Below are 24,585 nucleotides of genomic sequence, written 5' to 3' on the forward strand. Positions count from 1 at the left end.
GAGGCATCAATTGTGAGATGATCCCTCATTCCTTGAGATAGTCGAGGAACTCTGTACTAAGATACTCGCCACCATGATCGGATCGAAGCATCTTAATGTTCCTGCCCAATTGATTCTCAAATTCGTGTTTAAACTCTTTAAGCTTTTCAAAAGTTTCTGACTTATGCTTGATTAAGTAGATATATCCATATCTGTTGTAATCATTAGTGAAAGTTACATAGTATCGATTAGCATCTCTTGTGGCTGATTTGAAGGGTCCATAAACATTTGTGTGTATGAGGTCCAACAAACCCTGACCCCTCTCACAAGTACTAGTGAAGGGTAACTTTGTCATTTTTCCAAGTAAACAAAAATCGCAACTATCATCCAACCTTATGTCAAATGATTCCAAAACTCCAGCCTTCTGGAGTTGGCCTATGCGCTTCTTGTTAACATGTCCAAGACAAAAATGCCATAAGGATGCTTTACCTAAGCTTATCGAAGAATCAATATGATATACATTATTTCCTAAGTTGTCTACAATCGACACAGTTTAATATACACCATCACAAGGTAATGCCTTAAAATAAAACACATCATTATAAAAAGCATCAATAACACCAATTTTATTATCAAACGAAAAGGTGAAACCTTGTTTGTACAAACTATGAAGGGAAATAATATTTCTCGCCATTTCAGGCGAGTAACAACATTTATTCAAATCTAACATTAACCCATTATTAACCAATAAAGAATAAATTCCTATCTTGGTGATAGGTGATGCTTTCGTGTTGCTCGTGACTAAGTTTATCTTCCCGTGCTCCACTTGCTCACTTCTTCTTAGGCCCTGCAAATCATTACAAATGTGAATACCATAACCTGTATCAAGCACCCAAGAATTAGCATTATATGAGTTATTAGACAATATTGTGTAAATACCTACGTGGGTGGGTTTAACTTTCTCATCCTTCACATCTTGCAAGTACATGGGGCAGCTTCGCTTCCAGTGCCCCTTTTCATGACAGTAGAAGCATTGTGCTTCCTTTGGGTTTGAAGAAGGAGGAATGAGACCTTTCTTGGTCCCACTTGAAGAGGAGCCATCAAGGTACTTTCCCTTGGTACCCTTCGAATGGGTTTTCCTTTTCTTCCCCTTTCGCTGCCCAATTGCCAGAACATGGGTTGCTGTAGGAGTATGAGTAGAAGTAACACCCGACTTACATTTAAGGCCACTTTAAGCGGTCCTTAAAAGTCCTTGAAGTTTTCTAAGTGTGACTTCCTCCTTTTTCATATGATAAGTCATAAGAAACTTATCATAACTTGGAGGTAAGGAATGGAAAATGATATCAATCGCCAAGTCCTCAGGGAAGTCCACATTCAGCTTCAGCAACCGGTCCACGAACCTTTGCATTTTCTGCAAGTGACTGGTGATGGGTTCACCATCCTTCATCATGGTCGTTCTCATGGAGGAGATGATTTCATACCTCTCTTGATGCGCGCTCTGATAGTATCTATCTATCAGATCCAAGTGCATCTCAAAGGGGTAGAAATCTTCATAGGATTTCTGGAGTTTGGGAATCATGGTAGCCAACAAGATGCAGGACACTTTGGTAGTATCCCTCTCATGTGTAGTGTACTCCGCAACCTCCTCAAGAGTAGCAGTGGACTCATTGATGAACCTAAGCTCCTTATCAAGGACATATTCCTTGTTCTCATAGCGGGTGATCATCCTGATGTTTCTAATCCATTCATTGATGTTAGACCCATAAAAAGTGACTTTCCCACACAAGTTCATGAGGGAAAAGGAGCCTGTAGGGTTTGGGCTAGTAGTAGTGTTGGAAGAAATCTGAAAGAAAGAAGGATAGGTTTAATTAGATGAAGAGTCCTTAATAAGTCACCCAAATGAAATATTAAGGCTAGGATCCCACAAACTATTTCATAACTTGGAAGATGGATGTCGTAATCCAAGCTATGAAATATTTTAAGGTAGGTAAATGACGATTTACCAATTTCCACCATTATAAATGAAATAAATTATTAAGTTTTAATTGGATTTGAAACTCCTAGATCTTTTGAGATACATTGAACTTTCAATGGCATGTTTGAATCTTGATTGTGCCCTCTCAAGTTTGTGACTGGGATGCTGAGGATCACAAACAAGGTGTGAATAACCATCCAAATTGACTTAGTACCCTTAGTTTTAACACCTAATCGATGTGCCGGTTAACCATACACGCTCCACCAATCCATGATAAAACTTAAGTCACCCTTAGCCATTCTTACTAGTCCTTGTTAGTGTGTCGGTTAACCACACTCGCTCCACTAACGACCTCGTAAGGTACAAAGTGTAATTTCATGGGTTAGCACCTATTTCACATTTTCCTAAAGTAACTGAGATTGGGAATTAATAAAGGTTTAGTTACTTTATAATTTCATTATACTTTTAATGAGGATGAAGGTCCTATCCTACCCTTTCGGCTAACGACCCTCCACCAGTCAAGGAAGCGGTGGGTGAGAGTGGACACCCATTAAGCTACCATTTTATAGGCAGCAACCTTATACCCCCCTTATAGATCGGCTTCGTGAATGAGGTGTATTTGCAGTAAGATTGACTTATTCTTATACATACATACATACATATATATATATATATATATATATATATATATATATATATATATATATAACAATTAAACTTTTAATATTATAGAAGTATAAGGGTTTAATTTTAAACGTTTAAAATTCCAAGGATCTATTTGGAATTAAAGTATTAATGTGTGAGACTTTACAAATTCCAAGACTTGAGGGAAAGTTTTGAAACTATTCAAGACTCTTCAAATTCATAACTTATGAGTTAATGGCCAATAAAATGAAGACTCTTCATTTTATGTAACATATGAGTTCTTTAAATGTTTTAAATGAAAAAGACTTTTGGTAATCCATAACTTGAGGAGAAATTATGAACTCCATCAAAACATATAATCACGGATTTAACTAATCATAATAATCAAACAAACATACATACATGATCGTATTCAAACTCATAGTTCAACACAATTCATATCATCAAGTTTCAAGATAATTAGCATAATCATATTAACACTAATCTTGAAAGTATGACAACTACCTTGTAATTGAATTAGGATAATCATTACCATATCATAAAAAATAGTTTAAATGATTCAAAATAGTTATAGGTAATGATCCTAACCCAATTAGGGCCAAAAAACTCGAACAACATGCATTCTGCTCAACAAACTCGTCGAGTTCTTTGAAGAACTCATCGAGTTCATGCCCAAAGTCATGAAACTCATCAAGTTTTCTATAAACTCGTCAACTTTTACAGTCTAGACAGATTTTAGCTTTGCAAAATCACATAAACATCAATATAACAGAAAACAATCCTAGGCTCTGATACCACTTATGGGTTTAGAGCATTTTAACACTCATATGGTGTACATGCAATCCTAAAAACCTTAGATCTATGTTTTTTCTAATACACATGCAAATTTGATTTTTCCAAGGTTTGCTTCCTAACTAGCATGGCATGGGGAACATGTAATATAAAACTAGTAGAAGTACATACCTTTGTTGTTGCTTGGATTCCTTGAAGACTTTGTGAGCCTAGCACCCCAAATGTTGTGCCCCAAATGCTTAACACAGCACTACAAGTCTTGGAATAACTTGAGAGAATACACTTGCACTCAAAATCGGTTATGCCCTCTTAGAACTCACTAGTAGTCCAATTTTGCTAGCTATAGGGCTCCTTTTATAATGTTGTCATAATTAGGGTTTACACATGAATGCCCTTAATTGTCATGACTCTTCATTTCTAATGATCCATGGGTTTGTAACTCCCATGAACTATCCATGGAGCTCCAAATGGCTATAACCCAACTCTATAAACCATGGATCCTAAATCCACCATAAAAGATTAGATGATTGTCATAATCGACCCGATATATTTAAATAGTCTAATTTTGATCACCAAATTAATTCTAAATTATTACTTGATCAACACTAATTAAATAATACTATTATTAATATATTAAACTTATAATATATTAATAATCACAAGTGTCCTTTCTCTCATTTAATTTATCCAAGTATTGTAATGTCATGCAATCCAAATGGACCATGTCGGGTCGGGTCAACTACATACCAAATAAAGTTACGGACTTAGACACTATATCCAACATAAAATACTCCCGTAGTGTTCAAGGTTATAGATTTTTTGATATCGATATCTTGTTGTATGGATACTTGGTAAGTTTTAGGCTTGCTGCAACACCACGGTCACTCCCAAGCACATGTTGATCATGTCTCGAATGAATATATAGTTGATCAGGCTATATTGACCCTAGAAATTATTACATAACTGCCCAGGATTAACCACAGTATCCAACATCCAAATACTTTTTTTTTCTACTAATGTTATTTTTTCTGGTATGTAGGTATACTTGTATGCTTTTTGTAAAAATACTTATATTTTAAAAGTATACTTTTAGTTCAGAGAGCTTCAGCCCCTTAGTGTTTATAGTTGTATACCATCTAAGGTTCGGTATCCTTAGTTCACTATAAACAATAGCTCTGATACCAATCTGTCACACCCCCGAACCGCCAGAAGTAATGGTGGAAACGTCCGGGGGCTGGCGACGTCATTCGTAGTATCACAACAATCGTATCATAGCAACCAAAGTAAACACCACCATTACAGTACAATAATAATATTTATATATGTTTGAAAGTATAGTTGGTATACATCAAAAGTAACAAAAGATAAAGACGAGACTCCAAAAAAACTCTTTTTTCTCCTAAAGCTAGCCAAGGTACCTATCTATCGTTGCCATGGGAATACAAGCAGTTTTGAAAACGTATCAGCATAAAGCTAGTGAGTTCATAAGCATGTTTTTCTATTGAAAACTAGTCACTAAATTTTTACAAATGGTTTTCATTATAAGTATAATGTCGTTTGTATCGACAACCATTGTTATCAAGTTCTGAAATATGTATGCATGCTATCCAAGAAAATCCAATATTTTCTAACATGTTTGTTGGCTACTGTATGAAAAGTATGTTCCGTTTGAAAACCCTATCTACCACCATTATGTAGTGTATGTTATGTTCAAAAAACCTAGCTACCGCCAGTATGTAGTGTATGTTCTGTTTGAAAACCCTGGCAACCACCAGTATGTGTAGTAGTTTTATTACTCAAATAAAACCAAAGGTTGTGTCCCTAGAATACCCTCCAGTAAGTAGATAGCTACTTTCATTAATTAAAATAAAACTATTGAAGAAAGAAATCTCTTAAACAAAGGTTGGTTTATACTTATTGTGAGTCGTATAACCATGCTAAATGACTGATAACCTCCTTGACGTTTCTTCAAGCGTCGTACGATTACAAAATTTGTCACCCCGCGCGTGCCCGCCTAACTGTAGCTAACAGTTCAGGTGTGGGATTGTCGGTCCCGAATAGATCTATTCACAAATTTCACGCTCTCCCTCTAGGAGACTTTGGTTATACTAACGGTGAGGATTTACTGGTACCCCGGGGGGCATAATGAAGATAGGTCTCACAATCATGTATTAACTAGTTTACGTGTAGTTCGGTTGTTCTCGTGTTCGAAATCATTTGTATACGGCGTAGAGTATAAATAATTATACACCAAATAATTATTTAGTAAGATACTCTCGTTATCTGAATGTAGTAATGGATAAACTAAATCTGTCATAGTTTATGTGTTTGACTTTGTACGTAGATTGAATCGGTAAAACCGGTAATGAATTCCCCAAAATATACCTATCATAGTTTGACTGATAAGTTGTGTTCGTATACTGTTCTGAAAAACTATGCAATTATGTTTACAAAACGTCATTTATGCTCTGCCTATTACATAAAGGGAATAAGGTATCTAAATGTTTGACATAAAACCAATGTAATTGCATCAGTTTTTAACTTATGAAAACCATTATGTTTGGCTTGTATTCCCCCCCCCCCCCCCCCCTCTGAAAATGTTTTAAAATATGTAAAAGTATAGGGGTATGAACTCACAGTTGGTTGGTCGTAAATGATTGAACCGGAAGATCCTTCAGTCGATGTGTGTGTCACTTTACGGAATCCTAATATCAAATATATATATATATATATATCTATATATATATATATGTATCGAAATTAGTGATTTTGTTAGATAAAGTGTTAGATAAACACTTGGTTTTGGTTAAGGAATGTTACTGGGACTTGGTTTAATTAAGAAAACAGGCTTTTCTCCACGAAAGAGCTGTTTACGGTCGAGTGGAGAGTTTACGGTCGATAGGCAGTTTACGACCATGAACTAGGGTTTACGGTCGTAAACTGAGTTTATGATCCTTGAAGATTTGACAGTAAATGGGTTTATGGTCTATGAAGATTGACCATAAACTCAAGAATATTAATATTGGTTTCGATGAAAACGTGTTTTAGATGCTCTTGCACTACCTCCAGAAGTGTTTCCTAATGGTTTTCCAAGAGAAATGAGGGTGTTTAGGAGTTTACGGTTAGAGTTTCTAGAGAGAGAATGAGAGAGTTTTCAATCCAAAGTGTTCAAATGCGGGTGGGGGTCTCATATATATAGGGGATTTTGTGGTCGATGAGTGGGTCCACCTGACTCTGACCATAAACAGGGTTTACGGTAGTACACGAGTTTACGTCCGTAAACTCGTCCTGGACCGTGAACTCGGTGTTTTTCGAGGAAATTCAAGTTTTTTGCGTGATTTCCGGTTTATTCCGACCCGCATAAAATACATATTATTTATTTAAAACGTAAAGTCTTTCCCAAACTAAGAAATTTGATGGAATTTAATTAAAAAAAACCCAAATTTTATTAACGGAAACTAGGTAAGGATAACGGAAAAAGTTTCGGGTTGTCGCATTAGCTATCTCGAGGCATAGTCAATAACCTTTCCTCGCTACATAAGTACACATCGTAGCCCTTGATTGGATGCATTGCAGTATACTACGAAATCTTTTGTCCCTTTTAGAAGAGACAAGATAGATGCGCTGCACAGGGCTTGCTTTAGTGTTATGAACGTAGTGTCTTGTTTCTCTCCCCAGCTAAATGTTACACCCTTCTGATTCAGAGTATTAAGTGGCTTAGATAATATCGAGAAGTTTTGTATGAACCTGTGGTAGTAGCCAGCAAGGCCTAAGAATTGGCAGATTTCTATTGGCGTTCTTGTTGCTAACCAGTTCTCGATTGCCTTAATTTTGGAGGGGTCCATGTGTATCCCTTCTTCGCTGACCACATGACATAGGAAATCTATTTTCCGAATCCAAAACTCACACTTTGAGAACGTCGCACATAGCTTCTCCGCCCTTAATGTTTCTAGATCTTGTCTTAGATGCTGACTATGTTCTTCCTTACTTTGTGAGTAGATAAGTATATCAACTATGAATACTATGAAGAATTTGCCTAGGAAAGGATGGCACACCCATTTCATTAAGTCCTCTAACACTACGGGTGAATTTTTTAGTCCGAAGGGCATCACTAAAAACTTGTAGTGACCATAACGAGTTTTGAATGATGTCTTGGGAAAATCAATCTATTGGACTCGTAGTTGGTGATACCCCAATCTCAGGCGGATCTTTGAAAAGTAGCTTGCTCTTTGGAGTTGGCGGTAGGGGGTATCAGTTCTTAATGATGAACTTGTTTAGTTTGCGATAATCTATGCACATATGGAAAGATCCATCATTCTTCTTCACGAACAAGACCAGTGCTCCCAAGGGTAAGAAGTTCGGTCTAATGAATCCTTTGTTGAGTAGTTCGTTTAGTTAGCTGGATAATTCATGCATCTCTGCTGGTTCTAGAAGATACATGGATTTGGCTACGGTGGTAGCTTCGAGAATTAATTTGATTCAGAACTCGGCTTGGCGTTGAGGAGGAACTCCTGGGAGATCTTCGGGAAAGACGTCAGAAAAATTACAGACTTTAGGAATGCTCTCGATGTCATTTACTTCTTGTTTCTCATTCACAACGTGTGCTAAGAATTCGTGCTACTCCTTATGTAGATATTTATGGGCATTGACGCAAGAGATGGTGCGAAGCTTCGTATCGGGTTTATCATCGTAAATGAAGAGGGTTTCGCCACTTAGCAGATTAAGGCGAACAACCTTTTCTTATCCTAGAATGTCAACACGGTAAGGACTTAACCAATCCATGACGATGATGATGTCAAAGCTTTTTATTGAGACCGACATAAGTTTGATCTGGAAAGAAAAGTCCTTTAGACTGAGGGTACAACCTATGTATATGTCGTCAATGCTCTCTATCTTCCCGTTTGCCATCTCGACAATGAATGTTTCGTTTTGTGGTTGTGGCTTTTGTTAGAGTAGATGATTAAATTTGTGGCTCACGATAATCCTCTCCGCACCATTATCAAAGAGTATGCATGCACAAGAGTTATCGAGGAGAATCGTACCCATGACCACCGTGGGATCAACTATTGCTTCTTCCTGCCCTATTGCCAACACTCTTCCCACGCCGCCAACATTATTTGATTTCAGGAAATATCTCTTGGATGCGCAGTATCGCCACACCCATATCAAGCCTGACTTACTCCAACACTGGGAATCTGGGTGATTAGTTGTGCGGGTGCCTTACACAAACGGGCAGTGTTCCCCTTCCTATTGAAGTTATTGCAATGCATCTCCCGGCAGGTTTCGTGGCGATGTAAATTGCATTTGTTGCACTTCAGTAGGTTCCTAGCGTATTGCTTTGCTGGTACTGGGGTAGCAATGGTAGTTGCAACATGAACAGCCACAATTTTTTGTTTCTTGGTAGGTCTTGTGATGGCTGGACCTTATTTTTCTTCCAGAACTTTCTCTTATTATCTTTCCTCCCCCCCCCCCCTATTTGCTTGCTCGGGGATGAGGGCCATCACGCCTTAGCGGACGCCATGATCTATGACTCTCTAGACCAAGCGTTTGGAGCTATCAAAAGTAGTAGGGTTTGAAGCTAGTATATTCCCTTGGATCTGATGAGATAGTCCCCAGATACATATCTCGATTTTCTTACTCTCCAAGGTAACCATCCAGGGAGATAGAGCTACTAAATTAATGAATTTAGTAGGATAATCTACTATGTCGGAACCAGCCATGGTAAGGTTCCAAAGTTCTTGCTCCAGCTTTTACTTCGCCCCTCGGGCAGTACTCTTCCATCATCATTGCTTTTATGTTCTCACAGCCCGTTGAGTTAGCCATCATGAGGGTCAGTAACTTCACATGGCCATTCCACCATGTAAGGGTCAGTAACTTCACTTTGCTTCTGTTTTCTCGAACCATTATGTCAGGGCGATGAATCCCCCGCTTACATTAAGGGATTTGGTTTTGCAATTGGTGAAGTCTTTGTATGAACACTCATGTGGGTGTCCGAGACTTTCAACGTGGTTACAAGTGTTAGCACCACTACCCGCCCCACTAGCACCACTAGCATTGATTTGTGTCATGGCGGTTGCGATGGTAGCTGTTACTGCTACTTGGAAAACAGCAGGGTCATATTATGGAGGTGGTGGTGGTAGTGGATTTGTTGGCATGTTGTTTGTGTTCCTATTGGACTTCTTTGGAGGCATCTTTCTCTATAATGATTAAAGAGGAAGTAATGATAAGTCCTCTATAGTGGTCATGAGTCAGCTGATATTGAACAAGATATATCTTATCCTGACTGTAATAGTGTTCTATTAAGCAAATTATAATGGAAGTCTACTAATATAAGTAACAATCGCAATTTCAATTTATGAAATTTATAGTAACACTTCTGATGAATTTGTATGGTGTGACTCGTGTTGATCCCCTTTAATCAGATAGTATATGCAAATTATATGTAGCTAAGACTAAATAGACATTCGAATAGATAATCCTACTCTAAGTCCACAACCAAACTAGGAACAGGAAGTAAAGTGAAATCACAAATTGTAAGCTATAAAATCTTAATTATATATAACCCTAACGTGTACACTTAGCAATTATAGATCTACCAACAAGGCTCCTTTGTTTTAACGTGGTTGATTCTGGTAAAAAGGCCTTTCTCATCTATTAGTCTATATAACTATCAAGGCCTAACTGTTGTTTTTCTAGTGTTATAGTGCCATAAAGTACTCCTATAGTATTTTAAATTCATGTTTGGTTCGAAAGTTCCTCTTGTATATAGAGTTTGTAAGTTTTAGACATGTTGCAACACCACGATCATTCCCAAACACATGTTGGTTGTATCTCAAATAAATATAGTTGATCAGGCTATATTTATCCCATATATGATTACATAACTGTCCAGGCTTAACCATAGTACCCAACTCATCTTAAATACTTTTATGTAGTTCTTACTGTGATACTGTTTCTGGTATGAATGCACGTATGTATACTTTTATAAAAATATTAATATATTTTAAAAGTATAAGTGTTGGTCAGAGTGTTTTCATCCCATTATGTTTATAGTCATGTATCTTACATGGTTTGATATACTTAGTTCAATATAAACAATGCTATGATACCAATTTGTCACACCCCCAAACTGAAACGGTAGAAACATTTGGGGGCAGATGACATCATGTACAGTATCACAATAATTGAATAATAGTAATCAAAGTAGAAACAACCGTTTCATTGATAATATAGTGTTTACATTGTGTTTGTATAAACCTAAAAGTGTATAGCAAAACTATAAGACGTGACACCATGATGCTCATTTTGAAAGTGTATCAACATTTAAGTTGGTGTGTTCATAAGGATTTTTTTTAGAAGTCTATCTTTGTTCTTTGAAAACGTTAGTGTGTTCCTCCAGAAAATCCAATATTTTCATTTGTAAATGACATGTAGTATTAGGTCTTAAGACCAAAATGCATGTTTGTTATTCTACTCTAAAATAGTATATTATTAAATAAAACCATATAAACGAATGCTTCCCAAAAACGTATGTCGTATTGTATTAAGAAAATAGTGTATTGTACTGGGACTTAGTGTAATGTATTGTATTTGTATGAAATCCCTTTGTATGTATGTGTTGGGCTTTAAGTACTATAACATTCCTATGGTGCACATACAACCCTAGATGCTTTGGATCTAAGTTTTCTCTAATTATACATGCAATTTCATTTTCCAAAGCATATACCCTAACTAGCATGCAACTAGAGATGTACAACATAAAAACTAGTTAGAAGAACACCTCGTATTTGTAGCTTATAGTTTATGGCCTTTAAAAGCTTAGCACCTCAAATTTGATACCTTAAATGTGTCACAAACACAAAAACCAAGAGGAGGCTAATGAAAGAGAGGCTAGGAAGCACAAAATTGGTTATGGTTCTCTTTTAGGATGCCTTTTAGCCGATTTTAGGTGTTAACGGGTTACTTTTATAGTGTGGCATTGCTAGGGTTTCTTCCATGAAAACCCTAATTCACCATAACTCTTCATATTTCTTAAGCCCTTTGGATTAAACCTTCATGGACTTTCATATAGGTTTATCACATCCTTAATCAACATGGATCATTAGCCCAAACTATAAGTTTTACTGATTTACTTAATCAATCCCTGCAAATTTAATCAGTCTCTTTTGATCACTAAATTAATTCCAAAATAATTCTTCATCAATACTAATTAAATAATATGATTTCTCAATTAATATATTATTCATATAATATATTAATAAATTACAAATATCTCTTTCTCAAATATCCACCCTGTTAAGTTGCTCTTGTGAAGGCAACCCAAAAGGATCATGCTACGATCGGGTCAAGTACATCCCAATTATAGTTATGGGCTTAAACACCTAATCCAATAGTATCCCACTTGGATAATTCTAATGCCTATAACTGCCAATCTAACTACAAAACCCAATTAGCACTCCTAGCTCTCAAAATTTGCTGTCACACTCTGACTTAGTTAATGACGCGTCCTATAGATAAGGGATCACATAATCCTTTGTTCTTCAAGATATCATGCAGACAAATACATGGAACATAGTCTGTAACAGCCCGGAATTTTAGGTATTGCTTTAAATCTAATTTGGGGAATTTTTGGATGGGACTCGGCGAGTTGGAGCCAGACTCGCCGAGTAGGATCACAGACTTGGTCGCGGGTTCGCGACTGGACTCGACGAGTCCAGAATGGACTCGGTGAGTCGACGCTGTTCAGCAGAAACCCTAGCCGTTTGGTTCTGGATCGTATATAACGTCTTTTAGGCCGTCATTGCTCGTCTTTTGGCCGATTGAGGATAACCTAAACGTCTGTGGGCATCTGGAGCAGGAGTGAAGGCTATTGGAACCTTGAAGGATTTGTTAGACAAGAAGAGGAAGGGTTTAGCTAAAGGAACAGCAAGAGAATCACATTCTGAGGATTGGAGACACAGAAAGTGCATCAATCAGGTAATATCTCGGATTTCGTTCTTCTGTGATTGATGTGTAAATGGAGTTAGGGTTTATAGAACCCATTTCATGATTAGATGGATTATTATGTTGTTACCCAAGTGTTTATACCCCAGTAATAGGATGTTTAGAGGTCCAGATAGTCCCATGAGTGTGTATTTCGGGATCATACGTGTTTCAGGAAGCAGTTGATCGACTGCATGGCATGGACTCGCCGAGTCGGATGAGCGGACTCGGCGAGTAGTTTGAAGATTCACTGGGACTCGCCGAGTTGTTCTTCAGACTCGGCGAGTGGAGTCGGGGTGGCCCCGCGATTCTTCCACGAGGACCTCGTCGAGTCAAGAGGGATACTCGACGAGTAGAAAGGAGAACAACAGGGAAAATTGGGGAGGACGTCTAGACTCGCCGAGTCGCCTTTGCACTCGACGAGTCCGGTCAAGTTGACCGTTGACCAGAGTTGACCTGCATGTAAATTCTTAGGGTCAGTTGTCTTGAATGATAAGAGTATTAATAAGTGTATATGGTATTATAGGGAGTCTGCAGATCGGCGGATCGAGTGCGAGTAGTTTCAAGAGTTGATAGCTTACATTACCACGAGGTGATTCTTCTCACTATACTGTACCCGGAAGGGTTTGACTGTGTGACTGGAAGGTCGGATATGTTATGTGTTATATATATGCTATAATTGAAAGGAATAGCTGCTATGCATGCTATGTATGTTTCTATGGGCCGGAAGGCAGTGTATTATGTGACAGGAAGGTCAGGTATGATATATGATATATGTGATATATGTGTTAGAGTAAATGTATTATGTGTTATATATGTTTATGGGCCGGAAGGCAATCATGTTATGGGTCGTAAGGCAATTATCTTATGGGCCGGAAGGCAATTATCTTATGGGCCGGAAGGCAATTATCTTATGGGCCGGAAGGCGATTATCATATGGGCCGGAAGGCATTGTACTGTGGACCGGAAGGTCCGGGCCTGGAAAGGCGTATATGTGTAAGTGGTATACTGGGGAACTCACTAAGCATTTATGCTTACAAGTTGTTATTTATGTGTTTCAGGTACTAGCGAGGACCGTGGGAAGGCGCCGGCATGATGCATACACACTGCTGCTATTTGAGATCTTGGGGATTTTACATATGTATTTGTTTTGAAACATGAAATAAATATTATTGGTTGAATGAACTCACTTTATTTAAAATGAACATTTTATTTGAAAATTTGCGTTGTTACAATTGGTATCAGAGCCTTGGTTTGAGGGATTCGGGTTTACCTTCGGGTGTAACTGAACTCAAACCGAGGATTTGAGGAAAAATCTTTTAAAAATAATAAATACATAAACTTTTATAAATGGTAAAGTGGTAAACCAGAAAGACGCAGTGTGTACGATCAGCCAGCGCCCGAACGGTAAAGATCCCCAGAATACCTTACAATGTTATGTTATGTACTGAATTATGAATTGTTATGCATGCTAGAAGACTAGGTATACATGATAGGACTAGAATGGCCTGTTTTGTGATGCCTTAGTCTAGGGAGGTTGCTTGTATGAGATATTCGGTAGCGTGCAGGTAGATAGTGCATACGAGAAGTAGAGTACTCACTATTCGGGGTTTGGGGAGGAAGATTTGGGACGAATACTGACACGGTGTGGTCGGTGGTATTGGGCCCGTACTACCGAAGACACCGGGTCGGTGGAAGACCCAAGAAAGAATCCCTGGATATCGGAGACTGAGTAGGGTTGCGTTATCGAGTACAATTGTACTTGGTGGAGTCTCTGATAATTTTATGTTGTATTTCAGAGACATCATGGTTACGACACACCACGGAGCGAGTTCGAGCAGTATGAGTGACGAGGAGATTCGTCAGATGATTCAGGAGGAGGTAGCTGCGGCGGTTCGGGCTGAGATCCCGGAGATGTTTGGGTCCATTAAGACCACCCTGATGGAGGAGTTTGAGGAGCGGTACGCTGCACTGACTGAAGCTGCAGTCGCTGCCGCTACCGCAGCTGTGGCCGCTGCTAGGCCGCAAGGGGGTGATTTGTTGCTATTCCAGGAATTCAGCAACATGAAACCCCCTGAGTTCGATGGGACGCAGGATCCGATTGCTGCGATGAGGTGGATCGCCGATATTGAGGGGTGCTTCTACACTTGTTCATGCCCGGAGCACCTGAGGGTACGGTTCGCCTTGAACCAGCTCCGTCTGGGAGCGAAGGATTGGTGGAAGTTCGTGACGGAGAACTTCACTCAGGCGGAGATTTCAGCGGTGACATGGGAGAGGTTTACTGAGATGTTCAGGGACGAGTACGTTCCCCCAGTGGAGATGTAACGACCCAAATTTAAGACCAAAAATTTCGTTAATAAATCATTACTTAAAGTAACATCATCATTCCAAAACATAATATAAGTATAAGTTTTCAAAACATATGTTCATTATCAGAGTAAACATCCCCAGGCTGTCTAATCTATGGTGTGTGCCATGCGATCACCCCGAGCTCTTCCCTCCGCTACCGGAAATACCTGAAACCAAAACTGAAAACCGTAAGCACGAAGCTTAGTGAGTTCCCCACCCTACCTCATACCATGCATAACCACATACTGCACATACTGGGCCACGCCCCCTATCTTGGGCCTCGCCCCTTACAACGGGCCTCGCCCGCTACAACGGCCCCGCCGCTCCAGGCCCCGCCTGGCTTCGAGCCCCGCTCGGATACAGATCTGTTTTACTTAGGCCTCGCCTGTCACAGGGCCTCACCCATCAACAAATAATAACACATAAACATTCATAACACATAACTAACACATGCAACTGGTTCTGTCCTAAGGCCTCGCCTTTCCTGGGCCTCACCCATGTCCTGCTACTGAGGAGTCATGGAACCCCATCCATGCTCCTAATGGTAGTGAGGTACGGGCCTAGCCCACTCTCACTCCTGTTCTAATTCGGGCCTCGCCCCTAATCTGCTACTAGTGAGATATGGAACCCCATCCACACTCTGCTATTGGTGAGATACGGGACCTCGCCCACACTCACCTCCCTACCAGGTACATACATGTATCACACAGACAACAAGTATAAACTATCATATATAAACAATTCCTTGGGCGCCCTCCCGCTATTACTGGACCTCGTACTGCAAACAATGCTAGCATACTGTGCCTAGGGCTAACCCCCAGGTCTTCTACTCATAACTACATGGGCCGGCATTGTGGCCTTAGACCCATTCACACAAAGGGAAACTCACCTGAACTGGCTGAACTTGCTGATGATCTCACTAGCTGCTTCCCGACAACTCACGGAACTCCTGCTCCCCTTGCTCCCCGAACTACCAATATCAATGCAACACTGAGTCTAACTGACCCCCGAAAGACAATCAAGTCCACCCTGGTCCAAAGTCAAAGTCCTGGTCAAAGTCAACCTTCCAGGTCAACCCTACTCGCCGAGTCACCCTACTGACTCGCCGAGTTCAAAATGATTAGATTCCTTTCATTCGCGACTCGACTCACCGAGTCAGTCCATGACTCGCCGAGTCTACCGATTTCTGAGTCCAGACCTGTTCAACTCACTGAGTCTCCACCCGACTCACTGATTCGAGTCACAACTCGAAGGGTTTGGGGTTTTGCGACCTGACTCGCCGAGTCCAAGAACAGACTCGCCGAGTCCAAGGCAATCTTCATACGACTCGACGAGTTGTTCATCCCACTCGTCGAGTTTCTCCAAAACTTCATGCTACTCGCCGAGTCCACTCAAAGGACTCGTCGAGTCCCTTCAGATCTCCTTACATGCAGAGGATTTTTGAGTCATGCATGGACTCCAAACTATAGATCCACCCTTCCCAAGCCTATTCCACACATAAAGTTGCAAACTTTACGTGTAGAGAAGGAGATCTAGGCAAGATACGCCATTAACTAGGGTGTAAGGCCAAGGGACTTCAAAATCGACTCAATGGCTGATACTTTATGCTCCTCCAGGCCCTAAAACACTTGAATCTGAAGTAGCAACTCCAGATCCGGCTTCTAACCCAAAATAATAACATTATGGCACAAGAGCCCCAACAACCACACATAGATCTAGGTGTAAAAAGAGTCCAGGAACTAGTTTATTACCTCCAAGTGCTCATAATGAACTCACAATCCCAGATCTATAGCTCCTTCTTGCTCCTCCAAGTTCCTTCTTCCTTTTCCAAGCTTAAATGCACCTTCCAAGGCTCAACTAGGAGATATGACGGCTAGGGTTTGATATCCAGGGCTAAAGAGGCAGTAAGGAACCCTAGGAAGAAGATTAAGACATTTATATAGGCCCCAAGTCCCGAATTTAGGGTTTTCCACGCACAGACCAGACTCGCCGAGTCACCTTGACCGACTCGCCGAGTCGGTTGCTTACACCTCGACCCGGATCCTGCTCGGACTCGTCGAGTCCCTCCTTGGATTCGCCGAGTCGGCCCTTTAATTAGGGCTTTTCTTCCCTTTCATGGCTTTTGAAACTTTGGGTGTTACAACTCTCCCCCACTTAAACTAAACTTCGCCCTCGAAGTTTACTATACTCTACTGTCGGCGATCAACCTCCAAAGCCCCACCATCCATTCTAGCACCAGCTGCCTAACTTTGTTGGCCTTCCGTTCAGTCATTCAGACCAATATCAATCCTTACAGATAATAATCTCGGGTCCATCCCGAGCCTGAACATCCTATAACACAACTTACTCAACCGACAATCTTTTGGTAATTTCCAAATACCGCACTGACCCCGTAGGGTTCACCCTTTCTTTCCTTACGCGCTTTCCTTGCCTCCCCAAGGCAATGCTCCATAACCATCTATCCCTTCTGCCACGGTGAAGACCCTTTCCTCACCAAATTTATTACTCCCGTCACCCCCAGTACGGGTCATCGTTGCCAGTAACCACTGGGCATTCTTCCTACTATCATTCGGTGTCGAGCACCCCACGATCGACTAACTGAATCCCACCATACTCTGCATCCCCGCACTGCTACTGACTAGAAATCCTGCTATTCTTATCTGGCTTCCGAATGAACTGAGACCATCCTGGTCCCTACCAACCTATCAATATCTGGATTACCGACTCTCACCGATTACTGACCCAGCACAACCACTAGTCGCTCCCAGCGACATTCGAAGATACTTCCGCCACATATACTGCTCAATCTATTCCACCATGCTAGCACTACAATTTCCTGGGATCCCCGATCCCCTTGTCTAGACGCTAAGATCCTACCAGGTCCTACCTGTGCTGCTAAAACTCACGGGTCTCACCCAACCGTACTATTGAGCCACCCGGCTCTCAGGTCTCACCTATACTGCTATCCTCATACGGGCCCCGCCCACGGGTCTCACCCGACTGTATCCTGGAGAGGCCTCTTCCAAGGTCTCATCCCTCCATGACTATATAGGTAACTCCATACCATTCTCATCCACTTTCCATTCCCGATCCCTATCTGAATGTTAGGAGATAAGGGCCTCGCCCCGACTCCGCCAACAAGCTACTACAAAATGCTACGACTGCCCCGTAATCTTACATCACTTTCCACCACTGACTGCTGACACGAAAACATCTACTGCTACTTGACCTCAAGATCCCCATTTCGACTCACACGAGCTCTACATGTGGCCCTATAACCTGAATCCGAACCACATACCCACCATTACCCTTCACACGCACGTGCTGATGGGAAGTTCTCAAACTCCCAACCCTGAACTTTTAAATGCTGAACTACCCCTTCTCCTTATCCGAAATCATATACCCGATCTGGATTCGCGTGTCCTTACCCTTATACACTCAGAGGATTCTCCCCCACTAAGATCCTGCTCACACCTCGATGATCGGTGAGAAGAAATCCCATTCCTTGCTACCATAATCAATCCGCTGAGGAATCCCAAGCTTACCATAGCTAAGGATCCAACCTGTCCATTTTAAAACTTATACGGCTCCGAACTAGCGAGACATACCGAGTCCCTCCAAGGCATGCTACGGATACCGCACTCAAAGTAACCTTCTTCGATACAACTCATCCCTTAATCACTAACCAATAACCAAGGTATGCAAATGGCATATAACTCGATCCCAATGAACCCGCTCGAAAATAAAATTCTCAACCGCAAATGATGCAGAACCATAACAATATAATCATGCACAAAATAAAAGAACTGAAAATGGAAGTCGCATACCTGCAATGTCCGGCGATGCTTGCATCTCCAAAGTAGCCATCTGAAAAGCCCTGCCTCCTACCGCAGGCGCCTCCGCACGGCCCTGACGGCTGTCTGTGATCCTCAAAGTTGCAGGAGCGGGTGCCATCACCCGTCCTGCTGAAAACAAACTAGGGCACTGGGCCTTCTTGTGGCCTCGCTGATTGCAATGAAAACATATCAAGTCTGATCCCTGGGTGATGGTAGCAGTACAATCTCTGCTAAAATGACCCGTCCGACCGCACCTGAAACAGCCAGACTCACCGCCACTACCACTCCTGCACGCGCCCCCGTGCGTCCTGCCACACCTTCCGCATCGACTGCGGTCCTGACAATCCCTCGACCTCGAATCCGTTCCCTTGGGCCTTTTGCCTGAACTCGCGGCTACCTGAACCTCATCCGGCTTCCTCTTCCGGATCTGCTCCAAATCAATTTCCCTCTCCCTGGCCCGAGAAATCATATCCTCCAGGGTCTTACATCCGGACCTACTCACGAAATCCCTGATGTCATCCCTCAGCATCTCATGATATCGAGCCTTCTTCATCTCCTCATCCGCGGCATACTGCGGAACAAGAAGGGCTCTCTCCCTGAACTAGGCGGTGATCTCCACCACAGTCTCAGTAGTCTGCGTCAAATCCTGAAACTCCCGGGCCAACTGCTGCACCTCAATAATCGGCGAAAACTCCGCTCTAAACCTCGCTGAGAAATCACTCCAAGTCATCGCGTCCAACGCGGCATCATCCCCCAAAGTGTGACCAATCTCCTCCCACCAATCCCTCGCTCTGTCCTTCAGAAGACAGGAAGCGAGTCTGACCTTGTCCTCCTCAGGACACCGGCTCGTACGGAATGCGTTGGCAACATCAGCCAACCACCTGCTGCTAGCGATGGGGTCCCTAGCCCCATGATAATCTGGTGCCCCGCAGGCCCTGAACTCCCGAAATGTCAAGGTACGCGCTCCCAACAAAGCCATCATCTCAGTACGGAAGGCTCCCAGCCTCTCATCCAAAATCTCCAATATACCCTCCTTGACCGTGCCAAAGATCACAGGAGTCTGAGCTAGAATACTGCGCGTAACCTCCTCTGATATCAACTCCCTCATCCGCTCCTCGAGCTGCTCGGCCCCTAAACCTGAGCCTAATCCCTCTCCGGCGCCTGATCCGCCCGCTGGTCCCTCTTGCAATGTCACCATACTGAAACATACAACATAACCACTATCAGAATACTCCTCACTGCTGCGAGACCAAACATACTCACTACCAGGTTCCCGGTCTTGTCTCGGCCTTCTTTGAATCGAGTACGGATCCTCTGCTTTCAGTAGTACGGGCCCATACTACCTTCCACATCTATCCGTACTTTCCTTAGGAACTGCTTTGACTCCACCAGGTCCCTTTTTCTACTACTACTGCTCCCAGCACTACCTCATCCTAGGCTTACCCTAGGGAAACCTTTGACTCAACGCAACCAGTCCTCAGCTGCTGAAGGCCTCCTCGCAATGCCAATTAGCCATCACCTGGATACCATCACATGTGACGAGGCTCAGATAATCCTTCAAGTAAAAGACTCGTTCCTACAACGGTTGGACTCAAACAAGAGCTGCGCAATAGGACCAAATCCAACACTCTGAGATTATTCAACCGTGATCACATGTGACGTGACGTATCCACCTAATTGCTAACTCCCATCACTTATAATCCCACAGTGCACAAAGCAAGCAGCATTAAGACAAGGGAAAATCTAACCATGACATACTCAAGCAATCATATCCACATAGCAGGAATCTGAACTAGCATGCAACACAACTCATAACTCAGGCATAACCTAATCAGGCTATCCTACTACTGACTATTCGGCACTATCATGCAGATCAACAGCACATATAACAGGCACATAAGGCATCCTCCCTAGATCCTTAGTCCTAATCTAGCATGCTGCTCTATTAACTGATAATCAAAATATAACTTGTATGGGTATTTTGGGGTACTTACTTGAGCTCGGTTGATTGCATGCACCACACCTCTTTTCTCTTTTCAAGTTCTTTTCTTTCTGAATTCTTTTTACTTTTATAAAGCCGTTTTCTTTCTCAGAACTCTCTTTACAAAACTATCTTTTCGCTTTTGAAAACTTTTTATCCGACCCCTCAGTTTGAGTTCAGGCACACCCGAGAGTATGCCCGAATCCCTCAAACCAAGGCTCTGATACCAACTTGTAACGACCCAAAATTTAAGACCAAAAATTTCTTTAATAAATCATTACTTAAAGTAACATCATCATTCCAAAACATAATATGAGTATAAGTTTTCAAAACATATGTTCGTTATCAGAGTAAACATCCCCAGGTTGTCTAATCTATGGTGTGTGCCATGCGATCACCCCGAGCTCTTCCCTCCGCTACCGGAAATACCTGAAACCAAAACTGAAAACCGTAAGCACGAAGCTTAGTGAGTTCCTCACCCTACCTCATACCATGCATAACCACATACTGCACATACTGGGCCACGCCCCCTATCTTGGGCCTCGCCCGCTACAACGGCCCCGCCGCTCCAGGCCCCGCCTGGCTTCGAGCCCCGCTCGGATACAGATCTGTTTTACTTAGGCCTCGCCTGTCACAGGGCCTCGCCCATAAACAAATAATAACACATAAACATTCATAACACATAACTAACACATGCAACTGGTTCTGTCCTAAGGCCTCGCCTTTCCTGAGCCTCGCCCATGTCCTGCTACTGAGGAGTCATGGAACCCCATCCATGCTCCTAATGGTAGTGAGGTACGGGCCTAGCCCACTCTCACTCCTGTTCTAATTCGGGCCTCGCCCCTAATCTGCTACTAGTGAGATATGGAACCCCATCCACACTCTGCTATTGGTGAGATACGGGACCTCGCCCACACTCACCTCCCTACCAGGTACATACATGTATCACACAGACAACAAGTATAAACTATCATATATAAACAATTCCTTGGGCGCCCGCTCGATATTACTGGACCTCGTACTGCAAACAATGCTAGCATACTGTGCCTAGGGCTAACCCCCAGGTCTTCTACTCATAACTACATGGGCCGGCATTGTGGCCTTAGACCCATTCACACAAAGGGAAACTCACCTGAACTGGCTGAACTTGCTGATGATCTCACTAGCTGCTTCCCGACAACTCACGGAACTCCTGCTCCCCTTGCTCCCCGAACTACCAATATCAATGCAACACTGACTCTAATTGACCCTCGAAAGACAATCAAGTCCACCCTGGTCCAAAGTCAAAGTCCTGGTCAAAGTCAACCTTCCAGGTCAACCCTACTCGCCGAGTCACCCTACTGACTCGCCGAGTTCAAAATGATTAGATTCCTTTCATTCGCGACTCGACTAGCCGAGTCAGTCCATGACTCGCCGAGTCTACCGATTTCTGAGTCCAGACCTGTTCAACTCACTGAGTCTCCACCCGACTCACTGATTCGAGTCACAACTCGAAGGGTTTGGGGTTTTGCGACCTGACTCGCTGAGTCCAAGAACAGACTCGCCGAGTCCAAGGCAATCTTCATACGACTCGACGAGTTGTTCATCCCACTCGTCGAGTTTCTCCAAAACTTCATGCTACTCGCCGAGTCCACTCAAAGGACTCGTCGAGTCCCTTCAGATCTCCTTACATGCAGAGGATTTTTGAGTCATGCATGGACTCCAAACTATAGATCCACCCTTCCCAAGCCTATTCCACACATAAAGTTGAAAACTTTACGTGTAGAGAAGGAGATCTAGGCAAGATACGCCATTAACTAGGGTGTAAGGCCAAGGGACTTCAAAATCGACTCAATGGCTGATACTTTATGCTCCTCCAGGCCCTAAAACACTTGAATCTGAAGTAGCAACTCCAGATCCGGCTTCTAACCCAAAATAATAACATTATGGCACAAGAGCCCCAACAACCACACATAGATCTAGGTGCAAAAAGAGTCCAGGAACTAGTTTATTACCTCCAAGTGCTCAGAATGAACTCACAATCCCAGATCTATAGCTCCTTCTTGCTCCTCCAAGTTCCTTCTTCCTTTTCCAAGCTTAAATGCACCTTCCAAGGCTCAACTAGGAGATATGACGGCTAGGGTTTGATATCCAGGGCTAAAGAGGCGGTAAGGAACCCTAGGAAGAAGATTAAGACATTTATATAGGCCCCAAGTCCCGAATTTAGGGTTTTCCACGCACAGACCAGACTCGCCGAGTCACCTTGACCGACTCGCCGAGTCGGTTGCTTACACCTCGACCCGGATCCCGCTCGGACTCGCCGAGTCCCTCATTGGACTCGCCGAGTCGGCCCTTTAATTAGGGCTTTTCTTTCCTTTCATGGCTTTTGAAACTTTGGGTGTTACAGGAGAGGGAACGATTGATCCAGGAGTTCTTGACCCTTAAGCAGGGTACTGATTCCATTGCGGTGGTTACACGGAAGTTTCATGAGAGGGCGATGTTCTGCCCCGAGTTGGTGTCTACAGAGCAGTCACGGATGAGCCGAACTTGGGCGTGTTGAGGAGGGATATCCGGGAGTTTGTGTCAAACTCCACCTATCGTACTTTCAGCTGACTGCAGAGGAGGTCCGTGCTGCACCCGATGTTGTGGCAGGTATACTATAATTCGCGTATTTATTTAAAGTTGAAATGTTATGCTTATGTTAATATATGTGTAGGTACTTTTCTTGTGAACTCTATGCCTGCTCTTGTGTTATTTGATTCGGGTGCGAGTAGATATTTTGTATATTTAGCTTTTAGTCAGCATATCAACATTAGTCGTGAGCCGTTAAGTCGGCCCCTGAGCGTTTCTATAGTGGCCGAGAGGGTGGTTTGTGCTACGGAAGTTCTTCGGGGATGCGTGCTAGAGATTTTTGGGGTTGCATTTCCGATTGACCTAATTCCTATTGCGATGGAAGATGTCTGTGTCATCGTGGGCATGGACTGGCTGAGCCGATTTAGCGCCGTCATCGACTGTGAGCGCCAGCTGGTGACTATACGAGACCCTAGTGGGGGAGTTCTTACGGTGTATGGCGAGGGTACCCGTTCGGGATCAGCTTTTTGTTCGGCCGCTAGGGCGAGACAATGTCTACAGCAGGGATGTAAGGGTTTTGTGGCGTATGTGATGGATACGCGGGAGGCTTCCGAGAGACCGAGGTTAGTGGAGGAGGTACCAGTGGTGCGCGAGTTTCCTGATGTCTTTCCCGAGGATTTGCCAGGAGTACCTCCTGCGAGGCAAGTGGAGTTTGGTATCGATCTGATTCCGGGGGCTGCGCCTATTGCGAAGGTGCCTTATCGTCTTGCACCTCCAGAGATGCAAGAGTTGTCCTCGCAACTCCAGGAGTTGCTGGGGAAGGGATTTATTCGGCCGAGTAGCTCGCCGTGGGGAGCACCGATTCTATTCGTCAAGAAGAAGGATGGTTCACACCGGATGTGTATTGATTACCGGGAGTTGAACAAGGTGACGATCAAGAACCGCTATCCGTTACCGAGGATCGATGATCTATTCGATCAGTTGCAAGGGGCATCTTGGTTTTCCAAGATCGATCTGAGATCAGGGTACCATCAGGTAAGAGTGCGGGATGAGGACGTCCAGAAGACAGCATTCAGGATGCGGTATGGGCATTACGAGTTCGTGGTGATGCCTTTTGGGCTCACCAATGCCCCGGCAGTGTTCATGGACCTCATGAACAGGGTATGCAGGCCGATGCTGGATCAGTATGTGATTGTATTTATCGACGACATCCTAGTATATTCGCGAACTAGAGAGCAGCATGAGAGACATTTGAGGGAGGTCCTTGAGGTACTGAGGTCGGAGAAGCTATATGCAAAATTCTCCAAATGTGACTTCTGGTTGCGGGAGGTCCAATTTCTTGGACATGTTGTTAATCAGGCAGGGATATTGGTCGATCCGGCCAAGGTGGAAGCAGTGATGAGTTGGGAGGCACCGAAGTCACCTTCTGAGATCAGGAATTTCCTTGGGTTGGCGGGGTACTATCGGAGGTTTATTAGGGACTTCTCCAAGATCGC

This window comes from Lactuca saligna, chromosome 8 (genome assembly GCF_052625555.1).
Source record: "Lactuca saligna cultivar CGN05327 chromosome 8, ASM5262555v1, whole genome shotgun sequence".
Classification (NCBI taxonomy): Eukaryota; Viridiplantae; Streptophyta; class Magnoliopsida; order Asterales; family Asteraceae; genus Lactuca; species Lactuca saligna.